Raw genomic sequence first — 22,552 nt, forward strand, 5'->3', positions numbered from 1 at the left:
CTGCTTTCTGCAGCTTTTGTGTCCTACAATGCACTTGGCTGGGCGGGTAAACTCTGTGGGCATCAAAGGCCCCGCTGGCAGCAGATAGAAAGCAGGGGCAGTGCCAAGGGTTCCTCCCTGCCAGCCACCCGCCACCAGCCTTGCAGCCCAGGGGATTCACAAGAAGGAGGTGCCCAGCCGCATAACCACTCCAGGTGTTACTTAACCCTCAGCCATGAGACCTGTCCCGGAACAGGCCACGTGTGCCAACACCAGGTGTGACAGGCAAGGGCTGATGTCCAAGTTGCTCCTGGACCAATGATGGCAAGCAGATTGCTGGCTACTTGATGTTTCGGGGAACTTAACTTCTGCATGTGATGAAAAAGTTCAGAAAAGCTTTGTGGGGAGGGCACTGCCTCAAACCCAGAATGGAAAGATCCTTGCTTCCACGATTCTGCACTCATTTACTGAACACCTGCTCTAGGGCAGGCCTTGGATGGTCCCAGCCTTGAGAAGCACACAGGCTGGTGAGGGGCCATGTAGGAAGACATATAAAATTCTATGATGAGCTTTGAGCAAGAAATGGCATCAAAAAAAGAAGGAGATTTAACTTCCTGCATTCACTCACTCAACTAGTAACAGAATGCCCACCTTGCGGCAGGTGCTGAGGCGACAATGGCGAGTGAGGCAGACAGTCCCTGTTCTCATGGAAGGAACTTAGATTCTTTCTGAATCTGCCTCAGGGCGCCGCGAAGACTTCCACGGAGAAGTTTCTTGACGTTGGCTGTGCCTCTAGCGGCTGGGTAATCTTGGAGAACTTATTTTGCTTCTCAGTGCTTCAACTTGTTCATCTGTAAACATACAATGTGGCCTTGAAATATTTCCCTATAGAAAAATTTCCTAACAGAAAAAAGTTCACTTTATGGTAAATGGTAAAAGCTGGCTACAAAAACCAGAGGAGCCATTCTTTACTTTTTTCAAATATTCATAAATGCAAGAATATGGATATAACATATAAATGTGTATATAAAATGAAATGTATATAATATGACTAGTATATAGGAGATAATATATATGAACTGTTAATGTTATACACATATGAACTATCATATGTAGGGGTTATTAACCAGCTAGTCTAGTGTATGTGTAGGTGTATGTGTATGAGTATGTGCTTAGATGCACATCTCGCTATACATATTGGAAGGAAAACAAATACTCTTTAGTTTTCCTTTTGCTTATCTGAACTTCCTAAATCGTGCAGTAAGCATATATTAGTTGTAAAATTAAAATATAAGCACAGAAGACCCTCTTTCTCACATAGGACAGTAAGACTCAGATGCTCTTCAAGAACAAGTGACGATCCCCACATTATGACAACATCCTCGCAGCAGCTGTTGTTGGCATGCTTACAATGTGCTAACCTGCAGGACTTCGTCACCCCTCACTATTCAGTGAACTGGGCCTTCTATTCTCCCCACATACAGAGAGGAAACTGAGTCATGGAGCACCTATGTCCCCAGCTAAAGATGGCAGTGAGGCTCTCGACACCTGTGCTCCTGCTCTCTGCCCCATACTGCCTCTCTTTAGAGAGCTCAGAATCCAGCCAGACTGTTCCCGTTGCCAGTTGTCCTCTGTGGGGACAGAGGCTGTGGCTGCACGGCCTGGGAGGAACCAGAGGGCTTCACTATGGGGGAGGGAAGCCTGAGAAAGGAATCTCAGCTGTGGGAACAGCCCCAGCCGGCAGCCCCGGATGGAGTGTCCATGCCAGCGGAGGCGAACATCCGGGCATTGCTGTCCCCGTGTGAATGGGCCCCGGAGCAGCCAGGTCCCAGGAGCCAGCAAGGCGGGAAGTGGCTGCCAGGGCGCTGGCACCGGCACCCCACTCTGTGTGCTCGGGCCAGCTCGGTTGGCTGCCTGTCAAGGCTTCAAAGGGGTATGTGAAGCGGGCTGGAGGACCAGGCTGGACGAGTCTGCCTGAAACTGAGATGGCTGAACAAAAGGAGTCCGTGTGGGCTGGTTTGGCGGGAGCCCGTGGCGGGCCAGGGCGGGAAGCTGGAGACAGCAGGGGGAGGGCTGGGGAGAGATGCAGGTGTGTTCATCCCCAGGCAGCCTGCACCTGCAGGAGGGGACAGAACACCAGCAGGAGGCCACAGGCGCAGCTCCCCTACGAGGAAACTGAGGTATGGGAAGGCCATGCCTCCACAGGTGGTAGCCAGGAGGGCAAACCCTTGTGCCGGTGAGGAATGCAAGGGACACGGTGAGGTGTCTGCGCATTTCAGGGAAGTCACTCTCCCGTTTCTCCATTCATCCAATATTGGCTGAACCCTGACCATGAGCCAGATACTCAGTGGTGCTGAGGACCCTGCTGGGAGCCAGAACAACAGGGCCCCTGCCCCGGCCAGCTTGATGGTGGCATCTCCCACAGGCCCAGGGAGGTGGGAACCCAAGGTCTCTCTAGGACCTTGTCACACAGCACAAAACTTAGATGAAATGCTGGGCTGCCCTCCTGGTGCCGTCACTGACCCTGGGACCAGGAGCCTGTGACTTCAGCCCTATGCCTCAGTGCCGGCAGCACTACGTGCTCCGTGAGTGTCAGCTGGACAGTTAACCACATCAGCACGCTGGTGGGCAGGGATGAGCCCAAGACGTGGGTCCCTGTCCCCAGCTAAATTGTCTTCTACCTGCATCCTGCCTGCTCCCAGGAGAATCACCACCATGGGCCTGAGAGACTCCACTCTACAGAGACCACAAACAATGAAGTACTCAGCACAGCGCCTGGCACCTTCTAGGTGCCCACCCAGAGGAGCTGCTGTTATTATTGCAGGAGAACACAACAGGGGGAGGAGTCACCTGACTTTGGAGACAACAAGCAGCCACAAGGTCAGGGTCAGAACTCAGTGCCAACGGACTCATAGCCCAGCTCATTCCTCAACTTGAAGTCAGCTCCGAAGAGAAGATGACAACCCGGCCCCTGACTCTGAGATCTCTATGTTCTTCCTAGGATGAGAGTCACACATATGTGGAACTGGAGGGACTGTGTACAGCAGCTGTAATCAAGGGTCAAACAGGTGGCCCAGTAGAGAGCTCAAAGTAATCAAAGACAGCAGAGGGAGGGGCTGACAGGACAAGAGATGAACCCCCGAGCACAGGCATGAGAGTCAGATGCCACTGCAGGCTCTGTCATGCCTCCCATGGAACAGGGCCAGTCACATCCCCTGTGGAGCTGCTTTTTGTTTGGTTACCTGAGAGTACCAGAGCAGAGGATCCACAAGGTCCTTCTTTGTACATGCCAGCACCACAGTTCCAGATGGAGGGCAGGTAGGAGGCTGCAAGGAGAAGGCTGACGTCTGAACTTTTCCAGCCCCTGGAGCAGGACCAGTGGAGTGAGCTGCTCTGGGTGCCGCCCCGCCCTGCCCTCTCTGGAGTGGAGCCAGCCTCCTCACCCTGCAGCCTGCCCTGCACGGCTGGTCTCAGTAGGGGCCATGGACATGGAGGCCAGAGACACTTGGGTCCACCTTCTACCCCTGCTTGACGTGGACTTGGGGGAAGATGTTTCACCTCTGTGAGCCTCAGCTTCCTCAAGTGTAAATATAGGGGACAGTAATACCCGATGCTAACGGTTGCTGGAGAGATTAAATGAGACACTGCACAGTAAAACATGAATTCCTTTCTCTCTACTCTGACCTTATTTGAGCACAAGTCCTTTGCATAGAAAACCCATGTCTTCTTAAATGTCCACGACCACAAAAGAGTGAATCAGAAAGAAGGCTGGAGTTTCAGAGGGAAGACCTGGGCTCCTGTCTCTGCTCTGATGCTTATTCTACCTGTAAGGGACTGGGCAAGGTACTCATCCTCCCTCGGCCGTAGCTGCCTCACCTGTAAAGTGGGGCTAATAAGAATGCTCCATTCCCAGGGTTTGGGAGACTCTAAGGGAGCTGATGTATACAAAAATGCTTTGCAAACAAACCACGAAGCTTTCAACACGTTAATTACTGCAATGCTCTGTCTTACCAAGGCAGAATCCTCGTGTAAGAAATGATATTGGAACCAATCTCTTGCATGATTCTAACAGGAATGGAGCTGTATTGAGATTCTGGATGAATTTAAATAGCTCCTAATGTCTAATCAAAGGCAGGCAGTGTGGTGCCTGTTCTCGCCAGAATTCCAGCAAATTCTTTCTGGCAGAGCCAAAATGGTCTGGGGATGGTGCAAGACAGGGCATTTGGAGAAGGGGGCCTGAAGTGTGCTGGAGGGACACATCTCTCCTTCAGAGGACTGAAGGTTCCCGGTGCAGAGCTCTTGGGCACCTTGCCAGTGTTTGTTCCGTGCACGCTAGCTGGCACTCCTGCCTTGTCTGGGTTACATTAAGAGATGAGAAGATTATCAACTGCTTGTCAGGTAGCTGAGAGAAAAAGAGGTACAGAAAGGGCAAGAGACAGCTCCTCTGAGAACTTGCCAGGCCGGCAGCTGGCCCCCGAGGCCTGGAACGCCCAAGGTCCAACAGACAGCATCCTGCTTCCGTGCCCCGACCCACTGAGCAAACACACGAGGGTGGCAGGTGCCCAGGGCTGCCGGCCAAGGAGGGCTTCTGCCCGGCCACAGCCAGCCCAAGAGGAGGCCCAGGAACCTCCTTGGCACCGTTTCCACTCTCTGAGCTGGCAGGCAGGAGGGAGGACAGGTAGATGGGGGGGCGCAGGAGGGGTACTTCCGTCTCAGCTGCTTGGAGGGGTCACCTGGAACAGGCACACCTGCAGCTAGCTGGCCCTCATGCCTCCCCCCACAAGTAACCCCCTCACGTTGACTGGCTTCCCTGAAGGGAGCACGAGAGCCCAGGAGCGACTCACGTGTTCTATAGTGTGTCTTTTAAGGCGCTCACTTGGAGACCCGGAAACTAATAATACCTTCACAGGAAACTTTTATCCTGGCATTTCAGTGATGCCCAATGACCCGTGAGATATCAACAAGTCATACCAATGGCCCTAGAACGGGTGTCAGGTAACCTGGTGACACGGACTACTGCGTAGCCTTGAGCAAGCTGTTCCCCTTCGCTGGGTGGAATTCCCTCATTGATAAAATGCGGGTTTGGCTGGATGCCTGCTCCGGCCTGCAGACCGTGGTGGGGCTTAGAAGAAGCTGTCCTTGGCTCTCAGGTAGCCCTGGACCTAGAAGCTCATGCTGCCACCTTAGCTGTGTGCTCTCCGGTCATTCGTATTATGTCTCTGAGCTGAATTTCGTCCCCTTCAAACATCAGCAGAGTGTTCCTTCCCGCAGAGTCAAATGAGGATGGGCAAGAAGGACCTGGTGGAGAGCAAGCGCCCAAAACACGGGAACTGCCGTTTCTCCAGCTCACTCATGGTATGCTCTCAAACTGAATCTCTGTCAAACTGTTTTCTCCTTGAGGAATATTACAGGCTTGCCCTGGGGTTGGGGACCCAAAATGCTCAGTGGATCAAGAGGGACTTATTTACCCTTCAGTTGCTTATGTAAAACTAGGACCACAGCTACTCCACCCTCCCCCCCCAACCCCACCACCACCCGGCAACTCTCTCTTTCTCTCTCCCCGTTGAGTAAATGGCATCTCTACTCTTGCAGGTTACCAAGTGAATGGGAGAATGGTAGTGATCCCAGCCAATTAGAGATATTCTGAGTAAACAGGGGACATGCAGAGGTAGACAGGTCTGCAGAGGGTTACCTAATTTATCCCTATAAGATCAATCATACAGCAAGGATTTGATGTGTCAGGCAATGCATGTGGTACCAGCTAACCCCTGTGCTTACAGAATTCAAGTCATCCAATAGTTATTACTGATATGCCCGTCGTATTTAGCACTAAAACAATGCTGCATGATAACAAAAGTTCAGTGGCATAAGCACTAAGTGTTCATGAATCTGGGTGGTCAAGCAGGTGGCTTTGATGATCTAGGCTGGACTTACTCAGAGGTCCGGGAGTTGGCTGGCTGTCAGCTGGTCCAGGCTGGTCTCAACTAAGCTGAGTCGAGCACTCGAGCACCTGGGTTATGTTCTCTGTATCTCTCATCCTTCTCCTGGAACCAGAGGACTAGCCTGAAACATCCTTTTCATGGTGATAAGAAAGGTTCAGCAGTGGAAATGGAAGCAGTTTTTCAAAGCTCAGCTTGCACCATGTCTGCTAACAGCTCCCATAATCAGGTCCAGCGTAAGATGCAGGGAATGGGTGAAGAGCCGGAGTCCTTCCTGTAATCACGTCACCACTTCATTTTATAGATGGAAGGAGGGAGAGTCCATATAATTATGTTACCTGTACAAAGTTACAGAGCTTGGTGTCTGAGTCAGGATTTGAAATTGGGCTATTTGGACTGAACCAAGCCCTGTGCTTTTGCCATTATAGCATCAGCTGCAACACCAACAGAGTGATCCCAATACTGGATTTGGGCCCTGCCAGGGAATTCTTCAGTGTGTCTTAGGTGTGGATGGCCTTAGAGAGCACAGGGAGACACCTACCTGGCCCAGGTGGAGAGCCAGTAGGAGCTCTGGCCAACAAAATCTCCCTGTACCCAATACAGAATGAAAGCAGATAGCATAGAGTTAAATAGCTACAATCAACCAGCAGCCCTGTTTGGGAGAGTGAGTATGAATTAAGCAGTTCCCTAGAAAGGAATGCAATTTTCCTTGTATTTCTAAGCTCCATAAATCCAGGCTAAAGGTCAACCAAAGACTCTGTATTAACTGATTCACTTCTACCCTCTCCCCATCCCCAAATGTCCCGGTTTTACTGGGGATAAAGAGAGCACATTGTAACCCACCTCCACACAGGGTCTGCAGCTCCACTGGGTTGACATGTGAAAGAAAGGGCCAAGCAGGGCTCAGAGCTGACACCCAGCATCTGATTTAGTGGTTCTGGGCTTGGGCCCAGGAGCTGACATTTTCAATAAGCCCCCGCGCCAGGTGACTCTGATACAAGGGTTCTTCAGATCTCCCCAAGATGGATGAAGGGATGCAGAGATTGTGCATGCCCAGAGCTGTAGAGTGTTCACCTTCTGGTGGGGAAACAGGCACACATGAATGCGCATGCGTGCATGCACACATACACACTCACACATGCAGAAAAGGAAAAAAGGTCTGTGATAACAGTAACTAGCAAATACTTCATACTTAAAACACCAAGCACTGTTTTAAGCTCTCTGTACACTTCATCTGAGCCTCACAATAACTTTGGGAGACAGAGATCTTCCATTGCCATTTTTTAGGTAAGAAACATAAGGCACAGAGAAGTTGAAATGTCCAACATCTCAGAGCTAGGAAGCTGTGGAGCCCAGATGCATTTGCAGACATTCTGACCCCAGATCCCAGGTTCTTAAGTGACAGCATTAATTCTGCCTGAGGGTGCTGCTTGCCCCCAGAAACTGGAGCCTATCCTATAGTGTCCTTAAAAAGATGGGAGTCAAGTTTGTAAACTTGATACCTGGCCCCAGTATCTCAGGGCAAAGCTGCTGAGATCCTTACTTATTTTTTCCGATGCCTTTTGAATGGGAAATGGCTTAGTCACATTACCTCCCATTTTCTCCTCCCACTTCCTCCCTCCAGCTTGTACCGCCCTTTCTGCCAGGCCGCCATCCAGGCGGGCTGCCATGAGAAAGGCAGCTGTCCCCTCAGCCTACTGTACGCACCCAGGTGAGCAGCGTGCCTTCCTTCAGTCCCCACGGACTTGCTGGGACTTCTCAGGAGGCGCTGAAGAAGCCTCAGAGAGGTGAAGGAACTTGCTCAGGGCCACACAGCCAGTCTGAGGCCCAGTCCTGTATCTGAACTTCAACCTTGTCTAATCCAGAGTGCAAGCTTTTTCCTCTTCTCAAATGTGACTCATAGGCTTGTGTCAAGGCTCTTGGGGATTCAAAGAAAAAGTTGACACCCAGGCAAAAAAAATGGGATGGCCATCTTTACTGGAGGAAAAATAACTTCCTGTGTAATTATTAAAAGTAATGAAGGTGGGGGGCGGGTTTAGGGGCGGGTTTAGGATCGGGTATGGGAAATATGTTGCTTCCCAGCAGAGGGTGCATTTGGAGCCAAGGAGATGGTCTATTTCCTAAGGCACATTCCAGGGCAGGGAAGGCACATCCCTGTGGCTGTCCAGTGTGAGAATCAAGAGAAAAGCCTTTAAAACTTTAAAGTCCTGTGTATGTGTGAAGTGTTATAAATAGGAACAAACAGTGAACTACAGCAATAATGTTAATGATAATGACATTCATCCAGGGACAAAGGGTTCTTCTCCCTCTCATAAACAGACCAAAATGGTAGCAGTAGAAAGAACTCGGGGGGAATTGAGGCCACTGGTTCCAGAGCCAAACTGCCTGGGTTTGAAATTGGGCTCTGCTTCTCAATAGCTGTGCAACCTTGGCTAAATCGCTTAACCTCTCTGTACCCCAGTTTCCTCATCCATAAAATGTAGTTACGAATAGTCCCAACCTCATAGCATTGTTGTACGGATTAAATGAGCTAATTCATGGTGATCATATGTGCTCAGTGAGTCAGCTATTCACAAAACTGTGATAGTAACACTGTTAAATATAGCAAAATATTATTTACCAATGTGTGGGCCATCTTTAAACTCACTATATGCAGCCCCTACAAATACAAATGCTGTTGTGAGAAGAGTGTGCCATAAATACTTCTGAGATTTTTTCAAGCCCTTGGAGGCACCCATTTTTAAATAATGCAAAAGGAACCCACCAGATCCTCACTTAAGAGCTATTTTCATGAGTGATTGTAGGCATGTGCCCAACATGGTGGAGAGGCCCTCCCTGTCTAGTTGCCTTTCTCCTGCACTCTGGGCATCTCCTGATGAGCGAGTGAGCACAGGCGATATGTATCATGATGCTCCCGACACTGCACAACACCCCTGGGGGCAGGAAGCAAGTCTGGCGGGGAGACGGGTCTTGTGCATGTAAACGGCAGTGCATCTGGGGATCCCAGGAAGGCTGCAGGGAAGAGACAGTGTGTGAGCAGGGCCCCACAGGGCTGGTGGAACAAAGACCTGCGGCTGGGACAGCAGGAACATGAAAATGCACAAGAGGGAGTCCTGGGAAAACAGACTGGAGGGGCAATGCTCCTTTTCTGACTAGAGGTTGTGAATTCTAGGCTGAGGGATTTGTGTTGGATTCAGTGGGAACAGGAAACCCACAGGATGTCCGTAGCTGGGGAGAGACATGTGCAAAGCTGCACTCCAGGAAGATGCATCTGGCAGCAGTTTGGAGGATGGTTGGGAAGAGAGAGGACCTGGAGTTGGGGAGACCCCCTAAGGAAGCTACCGTAACAACCCAGGGGGGCTGAAATCAGGAACGGAGGCCCACGCTTCAGCGGTAAAATCTACCAAGTGGTGACTGTTGGTGGGTGGAGCGGGGAAGATGAAGTGTTTGGAAGATGGTAGAACCTGTTAGCTCAGGAGAGCTGGGGGAAGCAAGAGTGAGGCACGGGAAAGCAGCCACAGGGAACTTGAGGTTTCCCCAGGGAGAGGGCAAACATGCTTTGGAAGTCAAGAGAGGGGCCCAGAACCTGCGTTGCCAACCCCTAGGAACCTGTATTAATTTTCTACAGCTGCTGTAACAAATCGCCACAAACTCTGCGGTTTAAAACAACACACACATAATTATCTCGTGGTTCTGTGCGTCAGAATGTGGGTTGGCTCAGCTGCTTCTCTGCTCCAGGTTTCATTCAGAAAGCTGAATTCAAGGTGTTGGCTGGCTGGGCCCCCACTGGGAGGCCTCTTCCAAGCTTATTCACGTTGTTGTGAATTCCGTTCCCTGCGGCCTTAGGATGGAGGTCCCTGCCTCTTGGCTGGCTGTCAGCTGGGGCCACCCTTAGCAACCAGAAACCCCCTCCAGTCTTTGCACGTGGGCTCCACATTTCAGAGCCAGCACATCGAATCCTTCTCACACTTGGCATCCTTCATGGCAACTCTCTGATCACAGTTAGAGAAAGTCTCCGCTTTTAAGGGCCCATGTGATAGCATTGGGCCCACCAGATAATGCAGGACTTTTTTTTTTTTTATTGAGGGTCAATTGATGAGGAGCCTTAATTACATCTGCAAAGTCCCTTGTGCCATGTGAAGTGACATATTCATAGGCATAACACCAGGGATTGGGGTGTGAACATCTTTAGGGGGACCATTCTGCCTACCAGAGCTTCTCTGCTTCCAGACAGGAAAGAGGTAGATGTTTCGCAGTAAATAAGGTGTGGTGAGAAATCTCGCAGGAGAACTGGGTACCAAGAAATCATTGCCCAGCCTCAGGGAGGGGGTGTGGGGAATAGGAAAGTATTGAGAGAGGTTTCCCAAGAGAAAAATGAGATTCCCTAATGGAATCTGGCAATGAGCAGAGTGAAGGGAAATGTCACCTGCAGAGGTGACTAGGCTACAGGTTATTAGAAGAACACATTTAGAAGAGGCCAGAAGCTACGGTCAACTCCAAGGAAAACCAAATGTGGACAGCATCGCAGTAGCCAGCCCCTGAGTGCCAAGCTGCTGTCACCTCCCCTCTACTGGCCGGCCAATCTGTCCTTCCAAGAGAGGTCCAGAGACAACACGGTGCGCCTTCATGGAAACCCCGCCACACAAGCAAAAGGAGCTAAGTGAACCTGCACGAGCTGGTCTGGGAAGACGTCAGTAACACAGTAAATGAAAATGGCATGCTTACCAGTACAATTATAAGTTTCCAATTCCCCAAAAGGAAAAATGAAAACAGACAACAACAACAGCAACAAAAACTTGTTGAGTATGTACCGGCTTGCAAAAGTCAACTGTTAAATATTCAAGAATTTTGCAAACTGGTTTTTAAACCTTTGGTTGTCCAAAATCGGCCCTGGTGGGATTTCACCACAGAAATCGACACACCTACAATTCAGAGCTGTCCTCCGCACCCCAAGAGTTTTAACAGTTCACCACTGGGTTTTTGTAAATTACCAAACTGATAATAGAGATTATCTCAAGAAGGGGCGGGCTGGGTTTCAAGCTGGTGTTGGTTACTCTCTCTTCTTCATATTAATTTTTTAAATTGGTACAATTATAGCAATTTTAAATTTTTTCCATTATCTTTCGGATGTAAAAAAGAATGAATGTAATGCAGACCCCACCCTGCTGTAACGCCCATATTCAAGGCTCGCTTCCTTGGAGGCAGCAGCCGCATCCTGAGCACAGTGGCTGCCTCCAGCTGGTCCAGACGCGGAAGCTCTTGAAGTTCGGGGGCAGATGGGAAACGCCACCCTACAGTCAGGAAACCAGCATTGTTGACCGCATGACTGGGAACCGGGCAGCGCAGGCCAGGTACAGAGCCAGGTCCCCCCGGAAGGCTGGGCAGGGCTCCTTGGGGAAGGGCCCTCAGGGCTCATCTGCTGCAATCATTACGAATCATAATGGGATTGTCAAGGAGCAATCTCCTTCTCCAGGGCCAGCCCTTCCCCTCCTGCTGCCAGATCCAGGGAATTTTAAGCGGTGGTGCGTGGGGGGACTACAGACAGCAACACTGACCGCCTGTGCCTAGGACGCGAGGCTTTCTCATTTGTAAGGGTCTGTGACACACTCGTCCTGGCCCACAGTGCTTAGATGTGGGGCGCAGGCTTCTCCCCAGGAGGCGGGCTGGACACTAGGTCATAGATGAGCTGAGGCTCCCCCGACAAGACACTCCCTGTTTGACCCCGGCCTTCTCTGCTGTGGCCACCTGGAGCAGAGATTTTTCCACCTGGAACATTTCCGTACCTATCGCCCTGGCATTTCTCCAGGACTCCCTCTGTGACTGCTTAGCACAGTCACAAAGGCATTGCAGATAGTGCTACAGAGGAATTACGTGAAGTAATGAAGGGAGCTTCTAGGAGCCTCATGGTGGAGACAAACACAGAAAGCAGCCGCCCATTTCCTTGAAAGAGCCTCTGCTGACTTCCAGCCCAGGTGCCCGGCACAGAGCGGCTAATAGTGACAGGACTGCTGATCTGGGAGTGACCTTATCTGACCTTCTGCAGGATCTTTTTCTTTCCTTATCATATTGCATCATGAGCAATTTGCATCCTGTCCCTTTTCCCCATGATGTAGTCACTTTTAGCCACCATTTTAATGTTTAAATGGCTGAAGGATGAATTCTGTGTATGTGCTACGGTGCCTCCAAACACTCCCCTACTCTGTGAGACTGAAGCTAGTTCTGATCTGTCACAGTTATAAATACCACTGCAGCCAACATCACCGCAGCATATGCACAGCAGGATTCTGAAAAGGATCTCTGAAACAAATCTACCTATTGACAGATTGATACTAACTCCCAGGGTGCAGGAAGGTGAGATGTGCTGGTATTCCATCCAATCCTGGAGAGCACAGGAGTTGAATGTGACCTGCAGCTCAGCACAAGTGGCATCAATCCTGCCATGGGGAGGTGAGAGCCCCAGAGACTGGGTTCTTGTCTGGCATGGACAGGCTGTGATGGTCACCAACATAAACAAGGCAGTGGCTGTCCAGGTCCTATTAATCTGTGTTAAAAAAAAATTAAGAGGGATGTAGCTGACTGGTACCTGTGCAGACAACACAATTCTTACTGCCTCATGGAGCAGACAGCAGGATTTTTGGTGTCTCTTGAGACTCCCCATCTGTTCTGTCCTGGCCACCTCTCCTCCATCCTCCACTGACCTTGAGCACACTCACAAGGTCCTTTTGACATGGACACACCCAGAGGCAAAGTTTGGAAAAATAGCACTCTGGGACCTGATGCAAGGGCAAGAGAATTTAATTCAAGATAGGGACACCTGGATTTGAGGTCTGCTGGATTTGCATATCACTCCGTAAGTGATCCAACCTCTCTGAGTCTGTTTCCCCATCTATAAGCGGGTGGAATGATAATGGCCAGATGATCTCTGAGGGCCCCTCTCTGACATTCTACATGGCCCTGAAATCCAAGAAGAATGTGGAAGCTGGTGACCCAGGAAAGGCAAGGGACTCGATCTCACCTGGAGTGGGAGGTCAGACCCTCTGCACTTCAAACTCCCACAGCATGGAGCTCCGATTTGGAAAGTCATCACTTTCTGGCCAGGTAAGCACGCCGTGTGTCCTGGGTAGCTTATTCAATTGTGAGTGTCTTGAGAGTAGTAGATGCTATGACATGTCTTTGTCTCCCTCCCAGAACCCGCAGAGTGGTGAGCCTGTAGGAGAATTCATGTTGTCTCCTTTGTAACAGCAGCAAAACCAAAGACAATCTGAAAGACATCAGCAAGGGATGAGTTAATGTAAATCACGATCCAGCTACAGAAGATAAACATTAGCCGTTATGCTTACAATGGAGATCTACCCTTAGCCACACAGAAAGATGCCCACTGCATAGTCTCACGGGGATATATTAATTACAGGACCACATGAATGGTCCTGGGTGGCCATGTGTGCCTACGAATAGTCCACAAATAATAAAAGCCATAGTTTACAGCAAACACCACACCAGGGTATGTTCATAAATCCAACCTCACCTATTCTTATACAACACTATAAAGAAAGGTATTTATAGCAGAGAGTGGTTACCATCCCTCTTCTAGAGCTTGTTCCTGGGAAGTGAAGTAATTGTACACCACTTCCAGGGAGATGTGCTTAAGCAGTGGAGTGCCTTCTCTCCTGTCCCTTGCTCCCTCTGCCAGCTAAAGGGACATCAAGGTCCTAGGAATGGCAGAACAGCAACACAGAGGAGAACTGGGTCTGCAAATCAGTGCATGAAGAAAAGCCACTTACTGACCAGGAACACCTTTCTTAAACTATTATATGAGTAAGAGAGAGGCATCTTTTGAGCTACTAAAACATTGAAGTTTATTTTTATAGCATCTAGAGTTAGTTAAACTAAAAAGTCCACATTTTTTTTTCTTCGTTAGATGAGGAAACTGAACCTCAAAGTTTCCTCATCTCGACAAAGATACACTGTTAGTAAGGCGTTGATTTCCATCAGTTTCTTGGAAAGTTTCTAAAGTCTATAATCTTCCATAAAAGCATGTACAGCTGCTGACATATAATTGTCACGATGGAGATCTACCCTTAATAACACAGACAGATGTGCACTACATAGTCTCAAGGGGATAAATTAATTATAGCACCATATGAATGGTCCAGAGTGGCCATGTGCTTAGGTGCTTATCCAGTCTAGACGAAGAAGGTTCAGGGTACAATCCTCTGAAAGTACAAAGGACTCCAAAAATAACCGAGTTGCATTTCTCATTAGCTTTCCTATCCACACTCCCTTTCTTGGTCAGGTTCAGTCCACCTAGAACTTCCATTTATTTCAATGGAAACAGAGAAAACGAATGTGGTAGCAGACATTTCTAACCTTTCTCTAAGCCGTCTCATTACTTTGAAATGGTCTAAAAAGCCCATCCTTTCCACCCACTGGGCCCCCACTTTCCCCCCAGTCTGTGCTCTCTGTTCAGCTCATTATCAGCACCGCCCACGGCCAGACACGGCCAGGCGGCTTCACAGAAGCCAAAAGAGCTTATCAGAAATAAGTACTTTATTTGACAGTGAGGCCAGATGTGCAGACAGGGGCATTTCAAGGCCCGTACTTCTCTGCTCATAATTAGTCAGCTTCTAGCAATGATGAGAGTCTGAGGACGTCACAAAATAATGACCTTCTCTGGCAGCTCCAATGAGCGAGAATTGTTTCAGCGCCCATCACAGTATTCTAGAATGCGAGCATTGATGGATAGCTTCAAAATATTGGCTAAGGTTCCATTTAGAGATGAGGACAGACTTTCAGAGGAAAGCTGTCGTCTGTCCAGCCACTCTGTGTGTATCCACCGTGCACCTGCTATGTGTCAAACAGTGACCTAAACCCTGGGAGGCAACAGATGCAAAAAAAGACACAGTCCCGCACCCTGAAAAAGCAGGGCTTAATGAGAGACACAGACATGTTTGTTTCGGGCCCATACACATTTTTCAAGGGCCTGCTGACCCTTGGGTCCTCATTCCTCACTGGATCAACAGCTATCACAGCAACTGAGATGGTCCAAACCTGTCCCCATTTGTGTGTCTATAGTTTCCAGAGGACTGTGAAGATTTCTATACAGGACTTTTCATCTGTGTCACTCTGGGATTTAACACAGAGTCTTAAGCTGTGCTGCTTAAACTGAATCCAGTCAAATCAATGAATCGCACTACATTTACAAAGATGAACAAACACATTTCCTAAACTGAAGGCAATGATTATATCTTAACTTTGAGGGGAGACAGGTAAGTAATTACAGCAAGTTCAAGGATGCCCTATGTGTAAGGTAAAGAAATAACATAGGAGAAACAACTAGCTCTGTCAGGGTAGTTTCCCCAACTCTGAGGCATGAAAGGTTCCACTTCCCACAACATCCTGGCCTGCTTCACCATAGGGTCCACCTCCTCTTGTTTATCCTCTTCAAACCCCAAGTTACCCTGGGGCCAGAGGTAACTTGGCCACAGTTACTTGTCTTGTCCACACCCAGCAAGTGTTCAATAGACATTTGCAGAATGAATATAACAGGTTAGGGACACAAAAACACATTATAACTCCACAATAGAGATACAAGGTGGTGATACGCTTACATATAGGAGGAAGTGGCTACCTCTGCCAGGAAAGAACCAGAATCAATACTTTATATACATTTATACACACACACACACACATTATGCAGCTCCCGCAGTGATAGCAACAACCATTAGGGTAGGGCTTATGGAAGCCTAACTTCGCCAGGTGTAGTCTCAGGAGTTAATGCTCACAACAGCCTTAAAAGGAAACTAGTGTCATTGTCTCCATTTTACGAAGGAGGAAATGGAAACAGGCAGAGAGAAGTGAAGGTGGCCTGTCTGAGGTCACAGAGAGTGTAAAGACCGAAGTCGTGGTGTAAATTCATGTGGCGTCCCACTAGACCATGACCTCACATCAGGACGGTTGGAGGGAAGGAGAAACGAAGTCATTTCTGCAAAATCAAAAGCAACCCAAACAGCGCTGGGCAAACCCTGGGAACACAGCAGCTCCTAGCCTTCATGCCTCATGGCAATAATCCGTGAACCTCAGTGCACAAGTCCGCCCACGCCAACACCAATTCGGTGATTGTAGACTATCTAAAAATATTTTTTAAAAAATACTGATGCCCAGATCCCTCCCCCTCCCTAGATGAATTAAATCTTAATCTCTGGAGTTGGGTGGTAGTGAGGTGGGTACTGGTATTTCGTGCAGGTCCCCAGGCAACTATCCTAGGCAGCCAGGGCTGAGAACTCCTAAGATGGCATATTTACCAGGTACAGAGGGGCTTTGGCAGAAGGAGCAGCTGAGAAATTGCTCAGGATTAGGCAAGAGTGCGTGGAATAATGAACTGACAGTTTGACTGTTGTTTCCCTGAACTGGCTATACTTCCACCCGAAACAGGGTCTCCCTCAACTCTGCCTGTGGCCAAAATCTCCTTGTACCTCCAACAGGGCCAAGGTTACTGGCTCATCTTTGCTTGGAGAAGACACCCACTGCCTGCAACCCCAATGCTCTGCCCAGTGGGAGCTGGAGATTTTGCAAAAGCCACTCAACTCTCAAATCCCCAATATTCTCATTTGTAAAATAAGAATGATCATACCTGGTTCAAAGGGCATTTGTGAGCATTAAAGGGACTATGGATGCTGAAGAATTTACTAAAACGCAAAACAAAAAGACAGAAAAACACCAACCTCAGAGAAAGTATTATCATTGCCACTTTGGAGGAAGTTTAGTAGACTGGAGGAGTACAGCAGAGACCTGGGTTCAATCCTGACTTGGCCTTTACTAGAAAATCTAGAAATCACTCTGCCCCCATATCCCTCTTCTGCCAACCAAGGGACAGCAGTGGCTCTTCCCTCATCCCCTCATTCAGCAAACTGGTATTGAGAGCATCAACTCTAATGTTGTGATATAAATCAAAGGAGATAATGCACCTATAAAATGCTTCAGAAATTTTAATGTGCTCTACAAATGAGAGATAATTGTTCCTGTTTGTAATGATTCACCATGAGCTCACAGAATCTCAAGGTCTATAGGGACCTCACAGGGTCACCTCACAGTGCAATGCTCGGATCCTTCCAGCCCTGTCTCCTCTCAGCACCAATATGGTCCCCGTGTGGGTATGTCCAGTGACGAGCACCTGATCACCGTTGGAGACGGCTCATTCTATCAGGTTCCTTTTCCTTTTATTGGGTTGCTTTCTGTCTGTCTGCCGTTTCCACCTCTCCATTTGGATTCTGATCTTTGGGGACACATGAACCATATCTGACTTCCTCCCAGCCTTTCACTATTTGGAGACAACCATCATGAACGCCCACCTCCGAACTCCTAGTTCCCCCGTATTTCTCAGTTTGGGCTGCCATAACACAATACCACAAATTGGGTGGTTTAAATAACAAAAATCTATTTTCCCACAGTTCTGGAGACTGAAAGTCCAAGATCAAGGTTCCAGCATGGTCAGTTTCTGATGATCCTCTCCTTGGGTTGCAGATAGCTGCCTTCTCACTGTGTCTTCACAGGGCAGAGAGAGGGAGGGAGAGCAAGCTCTCTGGTGTCTCTTCTTACAAGGACACTAATCCCATCACGAGGGCTCCACTCTCATGACTTCATCCAACCCTAATTTTCTCCCAAAGGCCCTACCTCCTAATACCATCACATGGGGGTTAGGGTTTCAACATATGAATCTGGTGGGGGACATAATCCAGTTCATAGCAACCCCCCATAAGTTTCTCTTGCAAAACAGAAGTGCATCTTATTCAGACATTGACTGAGGACCCATGATGCCTACAAAACACGGGTTATATATGCTGAGGATCTGAAGGACCTGCCCTCAAGACACTTACAGTCTAGAGATTGTCACCATCTACATTTAAGAGGTCCTGCTCCTTAAGAGAGAATGAGCCACAGGGAGTTTACAAATAGAGTCAAACAGGCCAAGGCGAAGAAAACGTATCCCTGCCCTGCCCTTTGATTAGCTTTTATTATAGAAGTTGAAACTCCTGAACCAAAATCATGAAATCACCATCCATTCATTATTTCCTGAGTACCTTCTCTGGACCAGCACCAAGTTACAGTGAAACTGGCCAGCAAACACATCAGCCTTTACAGAACTTTAATTTGTTTTCTGCTATAGGAGTGAGATTAAGTGTGTGTGATTTGTAAAATGACAGGTGAAAACCAAGACCCCTCCCAAGTCTGCCTTTATCATCACAGGTAACTAGTTAGTACTTGCTGAAGGGTAGCCACATTCCTTCCTAGAACTCAGAGGCCCACTTGCTCATTGTTAAGGAAAGGCATTGGTGGTCCTGGAGACAAGGGCCATTGAAGCCCCTGTTCCTGCATCCTGTCTCCATGGATGCATCTCTCAGTAACGTTTATAATGGCGGTAATAAAGACATCCATATATTCTATATTTACTATCATCTCCACTACTATAAGCATTACCGAAAGATGCATCCATGGAAACACCATGTCAGAGCAAAGCAGGGGAAGCCAGAAGGCAAAAATGGAGCTAACATTTAGAAGCTACAAAAGGTGACCTATCCAAGGTCACACGTTGCACCAAACCTCCATGTGACTGATATGTACCTATGCCCTGTCTCCTATTCCCGCTTCCATGGCAGCAGTTTTAGGCAACCAAGTTTCACTGAATGCAACAACTGTTTCAGTGAGCAGACAGCCAAACAAAGCAGCATAAACCATTTTGGAGACATGAGCCCCACAAGGAGTAAGGGACAGGCAAGAGAAGGGGACAGTTCTTTCTGGAGCTAACTCAGTGAACACGCCAGAGCCTGTGGGGTATACCTTTGTGCATCAGTTTCCTCATTGATAAACTGGAGGAATGTTACCTGGTAGCATTGTAACCTGGAGGAATGTAACCTGGTGGTCATCAAAGGCTACATGAGTCACCATTGATAACAGCTCAGAGCACACAGTAGGCCTCACTCAAAGGATGTCACTTTTGTTTGCACATCTCCCTTCCTAACTCGAGGAACATCTGTCCTGAAAACAAAACTATACCTAAAAATAAATCTACCTTAAGCAAAATTTTATGTTAACTACACAAGCCTAGTGATCATTAAAAATTCCTGGGAGGAACTGATGACAGTTCACTAATTAATTGGGTTTGGAGATACCAGGCACCACTTAACGAACTATTCATTGCTCGTTAAAGGAGCAAATGTGATGACTTTCACTTGGCAAACTTCTCATTTACACTCCTCTGGGGAGACCAAAATGATACAGACTTAGGAATAAAGTTCTCCCTAAAGTTTCCAAGGGTGAACAATTAACAGCATCCTGCGATAAAGGTAAGATCAATCAGCTGGTGTCACTGTCAACCAGCATGGACTGCAGGCTGCGTATGTGTCTACAAATAACATTCTTTGTTAAGGACTAGATATGGGAAAGTGGTTAGTGGAGTGAAAACCAGGTCGGTGTCCATAGAGCAAGACTTTGTGCACAGTACCAGGCAAATACAACAGAGAATGAACTGGATGGGAAGGCATCAAACCTAGACCTACGTATGCAGAAGCACACCCATGCACACAACCCACATTCTTATTGTATTCTCACTGTAATATTAAAAAATATCAGAAAGTAAAAGTCCCCACTGTCTCACATCTTCCAATCACATTTCCCAGAAATGTCTGTTAACAGGAAGTAAGTGTCCTTCTCAGAATTTCTCCCATGTGTAGATAAATATGTGTAGGTACTATATTGCCCGGTATCGTCGTTACAAAATGGGCAGATTCAACACAAACGGTACTACGACTTGTCCTTTTCAGTTAATTGATTATGGACACCATTCCCTGTTGGTGCATGTAAATCTATATCATAGTTTGTATTTTATAATCGTTTTTGGTTTTTATTTTGAAATAATTTCATACTTACAAAATAAGAGTTTAAAAAATACAGAGAATTCCCATATAGCCTTGCGACTTCTCAATATTAACATGTTATATAACCACAGTACGATTATCAACTTGTATCAGGAAATTATGTTTAGTACAATACTACTGCTTAATCTAAAGAATATTCAAATTTCACCAATAACATCTTTTTCTAACACAGAATCCAATCCAAGGTCACACATTGCATGTAGTTGCCATATCCCTCGGTCTCTTTTTCAATCTGCAATCATGTCTCGTTCTTTGTCTTTCCCTTTTGAAGAGAACGGAGCAGTCATTTGGTAGAATATCATTCAACTTGTGTCTGTCTGATGCTTCTTCCTCATTAAATTCAGGCTACGCACTTCTGGCAAGAATACCACAGAAACTTTGGCTAATTCCAGGGCAGGCAAAGTACACAATGAGCTGAGACTATCTTGTGGTGCCAAAAAGTAAGGCAGTGCTTAAAAAATGATGGGGAAATGTCAAAACAACATAGAACTCAACTTGAAGGACAATGGTCAAAGCTAAGAAAATTGATGCAAAAAATTTATTATAGTCATGGCTGATAGCCAATATACTATGAATCCATGAGTCCAGACTGATAAAAACAATTGTATTTTTTTTAAATGGAAAAGAAAGCTCTTCCTCATGGTAGAGTGTTAATTGATAAACGTAAAAGTAATGACAGAAATAGAAAGTCACTAACAAACATCATAGTAACTGTTTCAGGCAAGGATTATGAGTGAGTGCTAAAATTAGTTTGGTGAGAGTATGAGAAATAAGACATTTATATAGTTCTAAAGTATCTCCCTGCAAGATACTTATTAATTACAAAGAGAAAAATAGAAACTTTAAAGTAGAGAAGCCTGGCAGACATCACCTTAATCAAGTAATGGAAATAAGCACCACCAGTGATGGACACACCGACACTGTGCACCTCCTGATCTGATGCACTGAGGACGACACGACATCGCATTCTTTTCACTGACTGCCGAGCATTGCTGTTGACCAGTGAGGCTGTGCTCAGGGTTCTGCTACACTATCAATGCTGTAGGAGGAATAGCTTTAGAAAGTCCCCTCACTATTTCGAGAGGACAGACTACTGGAAGTGAGATTGCTGTGCCAAAGGGTGCGCACTTTCTAAACTTGGAGAAGCCCTGCCAACCCTCCCTTTGGAGAGGCTGGTCCACTTCATCACCACCCACCCCCAGCAGCAGTGTGTGCAAGCATCCACTTCCCTTGCCAGCACTCAAGCACTGCAACCTGCTGGAATATCAAAAGCTGGGCAAAGCAGGCCAGATGTGGCTGTGTCAGCACCTGGGCAGGTGCAGTGAGTACAGCGAGAGCCAGATGGACTGGGAGCGCTGGATGCATCTGGACACAGAGGGATGTCCTGAGGTTTAATGAAGTCAGGGATCCAGAAGAAGTTGTGGGCAACAGCAGGCACATGTACAAAAGACAACCAGGGGAAAGACGACAGGACTCTAACATACCTGTTGAATGCTCTTGGGAAAGTTTGCTATTTAGGAATGACTCAAGAGCTTACACTTGCCCCACCTGGCCTAGTCTCCAGCCTTTAATCATAGCCCCTTAAAAGTCTAAAACAATACAAATGTACCAGTGAGGTCTCTCGATCAAACTTATTAATAATAAGTATCAACCTTTGTGCTGTACTGTACAAGTAGTTTCCTGTCATTTTATGTGGATTTCACAACAACTTGCAGAAAGACATTATTATCTTTTAGGTAACAATGAGTGGAAAATCAGAGAGGGGAAGTAACTCGGCCATTTGGCCAGGGCTGCACAGCTAGAGAGTGAGAGAGGTATTTGACATTTGGAGGGCTACTTTAAGGTGACTGGAGAATAGGCTACCTCTTGGCCTGGGCCTCTCTTTCTTAGCAGGGCCATGGTACTAAGGGTACATGTATCTAATCTCATGTCGTCTCCACAGCCACCTGATGAGGCAGGTAGCACTTTAGCTCCATTTTGTGCAAGGGAAAACTGAGACTTTTCCCAAGGCCTGGCTACCAGGCTACCCATCAGAGCTGGGCTTAGGACTCCCACCCCTAGGTTCACGCTTACAAGACCTTGGTTAATGCTAACTGCACTCCGGGCAGTGAGGAACAAAACAGAGCTTGCTCATCACACCTCTGGGATAAATGAAAGCAGAGAAAGGTGAAGAAGTGCTGGCACCTCAACCAAGGCCCTTCTTTCTCCCCCACCCCATAAACACAATGAATTCATGGCTCTGGATCCCCTACTGTACCAAAGCTGGCTGGACTGCACAGACCCACTCTACACACTACTTTTCACTGTAATTCAAAAGAAGCAAGGGTATCTTACTGTAGAACAAAATTTTAAAGATGGGGCCTGCCGTGGACCAAAATGTGTCACCACCCCAATTTATATGTTGAAGCCCTAATCCCCATGTGACTATATTGGAGATGGGGCCTTCATGGAGGTTAGCAACGTTAAATGAGATCATAAGGGTAAAACCCTAATCTGAAAGGATACATGTTCTTATAAGAAGAAATTCCACAATCCCCCACCACACCCCCAACCCCGAGAGGACACAGGAAAAGGCAGCCGTCTGCAAGCCGAGGACAGAGCCTGCACCAGAACCTGAACCTGCCAGCACCTCGACCTTGGACTTCCCTCCAAAACCGTTAGAAAACAAAGTCTGTTGTTTATGCCTCCCAGAAAGCAGACTAA

The 22,552-nt window shown here is 47.6% G+C and overlaps 1 long non-coding RNA gene across 1 annotated transcript in view; it reads right to left on the reverse strand.

The window, feature by feature from the left end:
• Window positions 1-654: 654 nt before the first annotated feature.
• LOC105811318 overlaps window positions 655-22,552 on the reverse strand; it is a 34,071-nt gene continuing 12,173 nt past the window's right edge. The window contains exons 2-3 of the long non-coding RNA XR_001137543.1: window positions 12,934-13,179; window positions 655-830 (exon numbers count right to left, since the gene is read on the reverse strand). This is a non-coding gene — a long non-coding RNA (uncharacterized LOC105811318). The remainder of the gene's footprint in view (window positions 831-12,933; window positions 13,180-22,552) is intronic.

Source organism: Propithecus coquereli, unplaced genomic scaffold (genome assembly GCF_000956105.1).
Source record: "Propithecus coquereli isolate 6110/MARCELLA unplaced genomic scaffold, Pcoq_1.0 Scaffold234, whole genome shotgun sequence".
Taxonomy (NCBI): Eukaryota; Metazoa; Chordata; class Mammalia; order Primates; family Indriidae; genus Propithecus; species Propithecus coquereli.